Here is a 12882-nt window from a genome sequence, read left to right on the forward strand (position 1 = left end):
TGACGTTTTAGAACGGAGATAATACCGCAGCATGCTACAGTTTTCTCTGCGGCCCAAAAAAACTGAACACTTGCCTGAATGCTGGATTTTTTTCCATAGGAATGTATTAGTGCCGGATCTGGCATTCAAAATACTGCAATGCCGGATCCGTCCTTCCGGTCTGCGCATGCGCAGACCGTTAAAAATGTATGCAGAGAGACGGATACGTTTTTGCAATGCATTTGTAAGACGGTCCATATCCGGATCCATCTACAAATGCTGTCCGTTTGCATGCAGATTGCGGAATGGATGCGGACCCATTCACATGGTCGTGTGAATGCACCCTAAGTGCTTGTTCTCAAAGCCCTACTGCCTATACACGGCCATTGCATCTACTGCCGGTATGGGATTGTGCCGGTATGGGATAGAGGCCATGGGGTCGACTGAAACGGGCAACTCCTTTAAGAAAACTTCAGACCCTTCTGTGCTGTCAGTGTGAGCATTTGTATGACTTTGCAAGTACTGGCCACACATTTATAAATAGCAGCGATTTTACACACTTCAGTCGACAGTAATTGTATGTTTTCCATCGTGATTCACCGTTTATTTAGAACATAGAAAAATAAAGATGTTTTTTCTGTCTGCAACAAACATAATTCATCTAGCCATACTAGACACACTACAATTAAAAATCCAGACTAATTTACACAGCAATCTAATCTACAAGGTGGTGGATCTGGTTTTCCCACAATGAAACTGCAGAAGCAGAACATCAGATGATCAACCTCTGCAGAAGCATGAGACTATCATATCAATGAAATTAGCTATAAACTCGGAGAACATTTAGAGGTTATGCCGCATGGATAAAGCCCAGGGCAACAAGCAAAGAAAAATGCCTACACAAGGAGCACTGGAGGTTTTTGGCAGAAATCTACTAAAGGCACGTTGTGTTCGAGCTTCTGAACAATGTATCTATGAGATGACCTAAAACTGCGGTGGTAAAGCAGACATCATGAGGGATTCAAATGCTGTCTATGACTCCATCAAAGGGTCGCACATTCAGCCAGGGCCAGGTCGAGGGGTAGGCCACGCTCTCACAAATGGCTCCTTTCTGTCTGGTTTTCGTCACAGTTTTTTAAGGGATAAAACGTATGAGGGCACAGACCACGGGCTTAAAAAAAGCCCATACCAATACAATACCGACATAAACACGCATATGACACAACTTTAAGGCTCAGTTCAGACCTGAGCGTTCTGAAAGGAGCGCTCTGTATGCGCGATTGTACGGGCGTTTGCAATCGCGCATACAGAGACAAGCGTACACACAGTGTCGCGCGTTCCCGAAAGTCTATGTACGGGAACGCGCGACAAGCGCCCAAAAAAACGCTCCTGTACTTGTTTGAGCGTCGGGCGTTTTACAGCGCGATCGTACGCGCTGTAAAACGCCCAGGTGAGAACCATTCCCATAGGGAAGCATTGGTTTCTCCTTGTTGAGCGTTTTACAGCGCGTAGGAACGCGCTGTAAAACGCTCAGGTCTGAACTGAGCCTTAGAGAGGGGCAAGATTAACATGGTATCTCCATAAGGCTAGGTTCACACCTGAGCGTTTTACAGCGCGTTCCTACACGCTGTAAAACGCTCAACAGGCAAAAAACAATGTTTCCCTATGGGCATGGTTCTCACCTGAGCGTTTTACAGCGCGTACGAACGCGCTGTAAAACGCCCTACGCCCCAAGAAGTACAGGAGCTTCTTTGGGGCGTATTGTCGCGCGTAACACCTCTGTTTTTCATTGTACACCTCTGTGGTCAATAGCAAGAACGCGCGTACGACGCGCGTTTCCAAAATACAAAAACGCCCCAAAATACGCCTCAAAAACGCCCAATAAAAACGCCTGTAAACAGCGCTTATCAAATACGCTCAGGTGTGAACCCAGCCTAACAGAGAAGTCCTCTGGAGTACGGCAGAAGACAAAATGTGGTGCATCTTCTGGTTGTCCGCGCGCCAGAGGCGTGGAAAGTATAAATAATCACGTGAGACATAATTTGCTAATTTTGACACCACTTTTGTGGCGTAAGCCCATTAATAAGTCTGCCTCAGCATATATCTGAACTTGCCCCCTAGGGCCTGTTACCATGTAAAGCTCCAGCAACATCTGTCAACCGTGGCCCTTCTACCTAGAGGTGCAACTTGAAGCTTTTGGACACTAAGCAAGACCTCAGCAGGGCCCACCACTACTGGGTGGGTGCTAGGGCTCAGGTGTAAGTTCTCCATATATCTTCCCATCAAGTGTCCTTAGTTTCTTGGTTTATCCCTTTGATGATCCAAGCAGGTGTTGTCTTACTTAGGGTACTTTCACACTTGCGTTCTGAGGATCCGGCAGGCAGTTCAGTCGCCGAATCCAAAAATCAATATGCAAACGGATATCATTTGTAGACGGATCAGGATGCGGATCCGTCTGACAAATGCATTGAAATACCGGATCCGTCTCTCCGGTGTTATCCGGAAAAACGGATCTGGTATTTATTATTTTCACATTTTTAAAAGTCTGCACATGCGCAGACCTGAAGACCAGATCCGTCAATGCGGCAATTTTAATGCTGGATCTGGCACTAATACATTTCAATGGAAATTAATGCTGGATCCGGCATTCCGGCAAGTGTTCCGGAATTTTGGACGGAGAAAATACCACAGCATGCTGGCCAAATACCGTAAGAGGGACTGAACTGATGCATCCTGAACGGAATGCTCTCCATTCAGAATGCATAAGGATTAAACTAATCAGTTTTTTTCCGGTATTGAGCCCCTCGGACGGAATAACGCTAGTGTGAAAGTACCCTTAGTTTACTCATTTGTGTGGTGCATCAGTCCCTGTCCCAATTAGGACTCGTAATCTGAATACTGAACTACCCTATCAGCATGTTCGTGTGGAAGGAAATCATAGCACCCAAAGGAAACTCACACAAACACAGGAAGAACATACAAACTCCATGCAGACATCGCCCTTAGGCCTCATGCACACGACCGTTTTTTTTTAAGGGCCGCAAAAAAGGGGTCCGTAGGTCAGTGATCCGTGACCGTTTTTTCGTCCGTGGGTCTTCCTTGATTTTTGGAGGATCCACGGACACAGACATCGCAGCCTCGCAGGTAAGTATAATGCTTCTAAAAATTGCTAAGTAACCATGGCAACCAGGACTGCAGTAGCGTCCTGGTTGCCATGGTTACCGATCGGAGCCCCAGCGATTAAACTGGGACTCCGATCGGAACTCTCCGCTGCCACCAATGATAGGGGGGGAGATTTTAATTAGGAGTGGGAGGGAGGGGGGCCCACTGGCCACCAATGAATCTACAGTAATACAGGGGAGGGAGGGGGGGCCCACTGGCCACCAATGAATCTACAGTACTACAGGGGAGGGAGGGGGGGCCCACTGGCCACCAATGAATTTAAAACTGGGGAGGGAGGGGGGTGTGCCCCCTCCTGCCTGGCAGCACATGATCTCTTACAGGGGGCTATTATACGCACAATTAACCCCTTAGGTGCAGCACCTGAGGGATTAATTGTGCGGATCAAAGCCCCCTGTAAGAGATCGGGTGCTGCCAGGCAGCAGGGGGCAGTCATGTAAACAGTTCAAAGTATATTCTAACTAGAAGCGTCCCCATCACTATGGGAATGCCTCTGTGTTAGAATATACTGTCGGATCTGAGTTTTCACGAAGTGAAAACTCAGCTCTGAAAAAGCTTTTATGCAGACGGATCTGCGGATCCGTCTGTGTGAAAGTAGCCTACGGCCACGGACCACGGACGCGGATGCCAATCTTGTGTGCATCCGTGTTTTTTCACGGACCCATTGACTTGAATGGGTCCGTGGACCGTTGTCCGTCAAAAAAATAGGACAGGTCTTATTTTTTGGACGGACAGGAAACACGGATCACGGCCGCGGATGAATAACGGTGCATTTTCCGAGTTTTCAATGGACCCATTGACAGTCAATGGGTCCGCAGAAAATCACGGAAAACGGCACAACGGCCACGGATGCACACAACGGTTGTGTGCATGAGGCCTTAGGCTAATTTCATACTTGTGGCAGAGTAATCCGGCAAGCAGTTCCGTCGCCGGTACTGCTTGCCGGATCCGGCAAAACGTATGCCAACTGATGGCATTTGTAAAAATGTCTGATCAGTCAGAAAAATGCATTGAAATGCCGGATCCGTGTTTCCGGTGTCATCCGGCAAAACGGATCCGGCATTTATTTTTTTCAAGGACGGATCCGTCATTCTGGTATTTTAATACATTCCTATGGGGAAAAAAAGTCGGATCCGGCATTCAGGCAAGTCTTCAGTTTTATTGGCCGGAGATAAAACCGTTCACATGCTGCGGTTTTATCTTTTGCCTGATCAGTCAAAATGACTGAACGGAAGACATCCTGATGCATCCTGAACGGATTACTCTCCATTCAGCATGCATGGGGATAAAACTGATTGGTTCTTTTCCAGCATTGAGCCATTTTGACAGAACTCAGTGCCGGAAAAGAAAAATGCTAGTGTGAAAGTACCCTTATCAGATTCCCCTGCACTTCACTTCAAGGCTAACCACTGAGCCACCATTCTGCCTTGCACAGTACCATGGCTCCTGACGCTTTCTATAGATGCTACATTTATTATTATTATATGTAAGACTTTAAAGGGGTATTCCATCTGGGACATTAATGGAATATTATTAGGATATACCATAAATGGTGGATAGGCATGGCCCATGAGCACACCGCGCATGCGCAGCCAACCCTCCATTCACTGCTATAAAACTTCTGATAATAGCCGAGCCAATGTGATTGCTTTGGTCTCCTCTGCCATACGTTTCTGAGGTTGGTACTAAGAGGAGGAATGGTCATCAGGTAAGAGGGTCAAATGCACCCCTTTGGGGTTGAGCAAGCTGTGAACCCCCTTGTAAAAACCATGATAATGTGTTGCTTAAGGTGTCTATATAAGTGATGAGACCCATGAGGCAAAAATTTCTATTGTTACTGAGGTTGAACAGATCACCAGAAGACCCTCTAATTCACTAAGGACACAATAACGGGCAGACAAAGAGAACTGACTATACAGAAGTACTGATGATATGATCTGTGCAATGATGGAAGATATGCACGTCTACTGGACAACTGGGCCCAAGATGGGAAAATTACCAGAATGCTCCCTTTAACCAATTCAAATATATAAGTAAGAGGACATTTGTTCACACGTGTATAAGGCAAGTGCACAAGTAACAACTCCCTGATTCAGTGGTAATATCAGAATCTATCCTATGGGAAGCTGAGGAATTACCAATGATCAGCCTTTTGCCTTGTCTACCTCTCAGCAGACTGCGAGCTATCATACAGCAACCAGTACTGTGCAGTCTGGCAGGATGGCCATGGGGCAAGTGAATTCCCCTGGTTGATTTTTATTTTTATAATCATAATCATTAATAAGAGGATGGTTATTTGTAGCACCCCAGAGTGGTGTTACCACTTCTGCACCTTGCTACTGTCTTTATTGGTCTAACCTGAATGTCATCTTATGCATTTATTCCAGGTCCTCCACAATGTGCATTCCTATTTTGTTAAGCAACTGTTATGTTTACATGTAATGTGCCTGGTTCACCAGAAGGTGGCAGCAAACACGGCAGAGCTATACTTAGAATGGAACCTAACCATTCCATTCTAACACCCCTCTGTGGAGAAGTGGGCTAGTCCCACTTCCTGTAGGACGGGTGGGGACCAGTTTCTAGTTAGTGTAGCTTCCCCCTGCTAGGGGACAGGTGTGCAGGGGCACATCTCTGCTGGATGTGCCCATGCCAGCCAGAGCACCTTAAGCTCTGCTGGCAATAGAGGCCAAAGCTTGAAACCTCAGGAGCCAGGAGGAAAGTTCCCTGGCATAACCATAAGTCAGACCAATGAGAGAAGCGCTGCATACAGAAGTAACAGTATATTAAGCAAGCCTGTCAGTACAGCAGAGAGAGAGAAAGCAAGCAGAGTTATTGAAGAAGCCTGGCAGTTTAATACTAAAGTCTGCTGGGACCAAGACAAAGCTTGAAGACTGTTTCTGATAAACATTTAGTCAAGTAAAGCTTCTGTTCAACTACATACAAGGTAACGATTCAATCTTTCTTTCAAATCCCTCAATTATTCCCCCCTGAGGTCCAGCTGTATCCAGGTAGGAGCACTGTGACACACATAGAGATACATTTTAGGCCACACTATACCACTAAGCATTCCTACATCTAGGACGCGTTTTATATATAGAGGGCCCTAGGGTGAGGCACCCGTTGCATATTCATGTAATTTACTGTGTTTATACAGGTCCAGCATGGGATGAGATTTCCTTTAAAGAGGACCTGTCTCCTCTCCTGACATGCCTGTTTTAATAGCTTCTTGCATCCCCCATGTAATAACAATTCCGGAGCATCTATTCTTATGTCTCTATGTTATGCCATTTCTTTATTATTTCTACCAGAAGTTATGAATGAATTGCTAGCAGTCTGCAGTAAGGGTACAGAGGGGTGGTAACCAGTTGGGGGTGTGTCCCTGCACAGACTAAAAATGACAGCACTGATTGGATAGAGCGAGTCTGTGCAGGTACACACCCCCAACAGGTTACCTCCCCTCTGTACCCTTACTGCAGACTGCTAGCAATTCATTCATAACTTCTGGTAGAAATAATAAAGGCATGACACAACAAAGAGCCATAAGAAAAGATGCTCCGGAATTGTTATTACATGTGGAATGCAAGAAGCTATTAAAACAAGCATGTCAGGAGTGGTGACAGGTCCTCTTTATAAGACCGTCTATGTGTGTATCAGGTACAAATGCAAAAAAATAAAAAATTGTTATAGGGGTTGTAATGTAATATAATAAAACACAAATGCTTAGTACTGTACATGGTCCACAAAAAAATTAGAATGCAAAAATGTGTGTATGTGTATATATATATATACACACACTATATTACTATATATACACTCATATAGTAATATCCTAAAAAGAATTTCTGAGTCAGCGATGTAAAAAAAAATCTGAATCCAAATAAATGATACCGTAATGTTCAGCCAAAGGACCCACAATTTATTAATTTGTAACTTTGAAGTGTTATCCTGGGACAGAGCAGTCGAGCAAATCTCCCATTTCTGTCACACTCCCTACAATCTAAGTGTCTTCAACACACAAACCAACGCTGTGGTTACCTAACCACATCACAGGGTCACAAAACCGCTCTTCCCCGAACTCCCTCCTTTTACCATCATCCTCCTGCGGTACCACACACAAAATCACAGAGCCGCAGTCAGACACAACTCCGGGGGGCAAGAGGCGGGGCAGGAAAGGGTGCCGGTTCTTTACCCTTATGCCAACCCCCCCTTCCTCCTCTGAGTTCACCTCATCTTACCTCCTTTCCCCCCAGTACCCTCTTCTTCAACCTCCTCCACTATAAAAAATATTAAAGCATTCTGGAAAATGATAAATGGCAGTGGAGACTCCTGCTGGTAGTCTTGGGAATTGCACCGAATCTCACTTTAGTTCCAGCACAGCTAAGGGTTACTTGGTAAAGGTGAGCTCTTTTAGTATATAGCCAATACACAATGCTTTCCAATGTAGCTTAGCAAATAGATAGGAAAGTGTTCAATATTTCTGAATGTAGCAGTGCTGAATGTGTCATTAACCCATTCGTGACCACAGTAACATGCAGTAGGTTTGCCTGCAGTCTTATCTAATGACATAATGTGATCTCAGAATGAGCAGATTGGTAGCCATGGCTTACTGCAAACACACTTTTATATCAAATTCCATGTTACCTATTTTGGAAAAAGTGTCATACATAAAATAATATATACACCATAAAATACATTTATAATATATATATATATATATATATATATATATATATATATACATTTCATCACCAAACAAACATAAAAAAGCTAAAAATAAGAATACAGTGTAGTGCATGGCAGAAAAATGTCTGCTGAACCTTATGGAAAGGAAAGGGTGCAAAGCGAATACTGACAATTAAAAGCAAAAACTTCCTTGCGCCTGTGAAAAGTTGTATCCTAGTGGATTACACTGGGGATCCTAAGCAAGTATAATGAGGATCATAAGCAAGTACAATAAGGATCATAACAAGTATAATGAGGATCATAAGCAAGTACAATAAGGATCATAACAAGTATAATGGGGATCATAAGCAAGTACAATAAGGATCATAACAAGTATAATGAGGATCATAAGCAAGTACAATAAGGATAATAAGCAAGTATAATGGGGATCATAAGCAAGTATAATGGGGATCATAAGCAAGTACAATAGGGATCATAAGCAAGTACAATAGGGATCATAAGCAAGTACAATAAGGATAATAAGCAAGTATAATGGGGATTATAAGCAAGTATAATGGGGGTCATAAGCAAGTACACTGGGGATCATAAGCAATTATAATGGGGATATTAAGCAAGTACAGTGAGGGTCATAAGCAAGTACTTTGCACTAGGGGTCAGTTCAGAATAGTGGTTGCAGGTCAGTAAAAGCCCTGGAGCATCTTAGGGTGCAGTCAGGAAAGAGAAGACGGAATGACCGTAGTGAAGTAATGGAGCGGTGAGACGTAGAGGCAGGAATAGGAGGAGGGAGACCAGGCTAGTGGAAGAAACTATGAAGTAGTGCAGAGAAAGCCTGGAGCACCAAGAAAACCAGAGATTGCAAGGAGTCTTGAAGACGGGGCAGGCTGACAGCCGTGACCTCTGCCCTCCCTCAGCCAAACACAAAAGCAACGTGTCAATAGGCGCTGAGCCCCGGCTCGGACCGCAGAGGGCACAGAGGACCAGGGGGCGAGAGGGCAGAGCACGGAAAAGGGCACCAGCCGGCTCCAATTACTGAGGGAACTTCCTGAGATGAGAAATCTTCCCTCCTCCCGGAGAAGTCCCCTAAAAGAAAACAATAGGCGCCCCCCCAGCCCTTCTCCTCAGCCACCGGCCACTCACCTTGTCCACAAGTCCAGCCTCCGGCGGAGCCCCGGGAGTGAGTGCGCGTGTGAGTGCGTGTGTGAGTGCTCTCCTCCTCTCACTTACACTACCAGCTCATTACAATCTGCTATTCATAACCCGGGTCATGTGACTCCACTCACAAAATATAAAGCACATTTTTTTTCTCTTCACAAACCACAGAATGAATTTCAGTGGAAAGCAGGGAAATCTGCCCCCTCCTCCGGCTGTGCCATTCCAGTCATTACCGGAGCGTCCTCCTGGACGGCATTCTTCCCGCAGACGTGGAGCAGCCGACTGCTGCACTCCGATTAGGCTGCTTTCACACCTGGCTATGTACATTTTTGCGTTTTTTTAGTGGCTTTTTTTTTCTGGTAAAAAAAAAATGCCAGCTGCAGATGTTAGCAGAAAGACTATGGGCAATGGGAAACAGGGGGCACACAAGCGGGTTTTGTTAGACTACAGTCACAGTATTTCTGGTATTGAGATCCGACAGAGGAGCTCAAAACCGGAGGAAAAAACGCTTCCGTTTTGTCCACATTCATTGTCAATGGAGGCAAAACGGAACGCAATGAAATGCACCAGAATAAACGGAATGGAAGGCACCAGAATACATTGCGTTCCGTTTCATTGCGTTCCCAAACCGGACAGAAAAGCGCAGCAAGCAGCGTTTTTGTGTGCGTCATGGGATAATGACTGATCCAGCACCATTGACTTACATTGTGTGTCATGCTGGATCCGTCTTGCTCAGTATTCCATGACGCGCACAAAAACGCTGCTTGCGTGTTTTATCGGACATGAAAGAAAACGGATGCTGCGCCCATTGACTTAATGGTTTTAGTGCCGGATCCGTCATGGCTATTTTAGAGATAATACAACCGGATCCGTTCAGAACAGATGCAGCCGGTTGTATTAATCTAACGAAGCGTTTTTTACCGATCCCTGCCGGATCCTGGCTTTTTTTGAGCTGACATCTCCTCAGGGTTGCCAATCGTCCAGTAATTTCTGGACAGTCCGGAAAAATAGGCGACTTTTTTCCTTTGTTCGTGATTTTTTTTTGAGGCTGGTGGTACGTGACTAGACTATTTTGGTGGTAATGAGGTATTATCAGTACATTGAGCTATAGACAAGGGTTACTTATAATCTTTCTCATTCGTTATGGTTTTTCAATTTGTCCGGAAAAAATGGCTGTCCGTGATTTGGGGATTGGTTGTCGAGAAAAAAAAAATTCTGGTAGGCCCCCCCGCATGTCCTTGTCCCTGAGCCATTACACACATGAAATTAGCTCTGGTGTTTTTTTTTCCTGTAAAAAAAAAAAAAAGATGTTAGTGTTGGCATTTTTATTTTTTTGGGGGCCACCGACAGTTTTGTGGCATTTTTTCTGGATTTTTTTGCACACCGTGGGGGGTATTTATCAAAACTGTGGTGTAAAGGAAAACTGGCTTAGTTGCCCCTAGCAACCAATCAGATTTCACCTGTTTTTTTTCCCAAAGAAGTTCAGCAAAAATAAAAGTAGGAATCTGATTGGTTGCTATGGGCGACTGAGCTAGTTTTCCTTTTGCGCCAGTTTTGATCGATCTCCCCCAGTGTGTCTTACCACTAGCATTTTCTTCGTGGTGTTTTTTTCCCCCTAAAGATAAGTGCCGAAAACACTGAAAGTTTTCCAGCATGCTGTGTTTTTCCAAAGAAGCCCAAAAAATATATACGCCACCGAATGGACTAAAACGGCAGAAGCAAAAAAAAAAAAAAAGGCTCTTGTGTGTCCTGTATTCCGTATTTCTCAGCACTTTTACAGCAAACTAAGCATCTAAAAACACAAAAGTGAAGAAAAAACGACAACATGGGAACCTCCCCCCTCATAGTCATTTAGTAAAAACCATCGCTAAAAAAAAAGTATAACAATAAAAAATGCCTGCTATATAGAAAAAATGGGAGCAGTTTCTATGGTGTTTTTTAGTTGTAAAAAAATGCAAGTGAAAATTTATGAAGTGAAATTGAAAAACGCGGTTCAGGGTCCTTATGCAGATTAGGTTCGGGGGGGGGGGGGGGGATTTTTTAAAATGGTGTAAAGGAAACCTGCCTTCGTTACCCATAGCAACCAATCAGATTCTACTTTTCATTTTCCGAAGGAGCCCTGAAAAATGAAAGGAGGAATCTGATCGGTTGCTATGGGCAACTAAGCCAGGTCTTCTTTACACCAGTTTGATAAATGACCCCCCTTGTGTGCCCCACGTTTCATATTTTATAATACCTTCAGCCAATATCTGGAGCTGTCAACAAAACACTGCAAAAAAAGGCACTAAAAACAAGCGCAAAAGTGCAGAAAAATGCTGGCAAAAACCTACACGTGAACCTACCCTCACACAGTCATTTAGAAATATATGCAGCTAAATAAAAACACAAAACCATAAAAGTACAAGTTTAGGGCTTGTTCACACGACCGTTGCCCCTCCGTGCCCGTGCTGTGGACAGCAAATTGCGGTCCGCAATGCACGGGCACCGACCGTATCTGTGATCCATCCGTTCCGTAAAAGGATAGAGCAAGTTCTATCTTTTTGCGGTGCGGAGGCACGGAACGGAACCCCATGAAGCACTCTGTAGTGCTTCTGTGGGGTTCCGTTCCATGCTTCCGTTCCGTTCCGCACCGCATCTCCGGATTTGCGGACCCTTTCCAGTGAACGGGTCCGCCTCCGTGATGCGAAATGCACACGGCCGGTACCCCGTGTATTTAGGCTGCAATACGGGAAGGAAGGGGCAACGGTCGTGTGAATGAGCCCTTATGTGTATAGGGGACCTAAGGCTGGTGTCACACACAGCTTTTTTCTGACATCTTAGAGGGGGTTTGTGGTTTTTGGTGGATTTTGTTTTCTAGCGTCTTTTGCTGCGTTGTTTAGACAAAATAAAGATCCAGATGTTACATGGATGTCTATGGGAAATTAGACAAACAGGTGTTTTTTGCAGTCACATTTTTTGGGCTCAGTGGTATTTTTTTGTTTTAAATCTAAGCATCCTATGGGTCTGGCGCTTTTCCCCCACTGCTGGTGTTTTTCTCCATAGACCTCCATTAGGTTTAGTTATAGCTTGCCTGTTGTGTTTTTTAAATGGCGTTTTTTTCCCATACAGCTCTTCAGAGAAAGTACCACATTACAGGGGGTACATACTTTCCTGAAAAAAAACCCCATAAATGGGGAGATTTATCAAGATCAGTGCGATCTGCGCTTCCCATGCGCTGCTGGAGGATGCGCCTAATTTATGACAAGGCGCAGGCAGTCTGTGCACCTAGCCCGAAATTCTGGCTAAAAGATTTGCACCAGAAAACTGGCGTAAATGAAGATAAGTTTGTTGTGGTGGCTGGTCACACCCTTTCCCGCCCTTGCCACACACTCTTTTGGAAATGTGGCGAGGGTGGCATAAAAATTCCAATTGTGACAATTTTTTTTAATTTTTTTTGTTGCATGTAAAAATTTTCAAACTGCCAAAAACCGAATGACAAATATCCCCAATATTGGCTGACGCCCACCTTTTTGGCCATCAGCCGGTACGGTTCAGACCCAGCTGCCCCACTCTATTCTGCTGCGAATCCACAGCAAAAACTGCATGTGGATTTTGTTGCAGATTCTGCAGCAGATAATACCATGGATTTAAAGGGGTTATCCAAGATGCGCCAAAATCCAGTGCAGGGGCAACCAGTTCCAGGATCATGCGTGAGTCTGAATCTCTCGCTAGCGCTGTGGTGAGAGATTCAGACTCACGCTTGCACTGTGGGTTATAATCCCATGATAGGATCACATGCCCAGTGTACGGGACGTGATCCCAAAAGTGGCTGCTGCATTCCTGGGATCATGGCGCATCTTGGATAAACCCTTTAAAGGGGTTTTCCAGGAAATTTATATCAATGGCCTA

General features: G+C 44.8%; 1 protein-coding gene across 1 annotated transcript in view; it reads right to left on the reverse strand.

Annotated features, from left to right (window-relative positions):
- RARG (retinoic acid receptor gamma) overlaps positions 1–9130 on the reverse strand; it is a 230756-nt gene extending 221626 nt beyond the window's left edge. The window contains exon 1 of the mRNA XM_040425795.1: positions 8980–9130. The gene's annotated coding sequence lies outside the window, so the exon portion shown is untranslated. The remainder of the gene's footprint in view (positions 1–8979) is intronic.
- Between the last annotated feature and the right edge of the window lie 3752 nt (positions 9131–12882).

The sequence above is a fragment of the Bufo bufo genome, chromosome 3, assembly GCF_905171765.1.
Source record: "Bufo bufo chromosome 3, aBufBuf1.1, whole genome shotgun sequence".
Classification (NCBI taxonomy): Eukaryota; Metazoa; Chordata; class Amphibia; order Anura; family Bufonidae; genus Bufo; species Bufo bufo.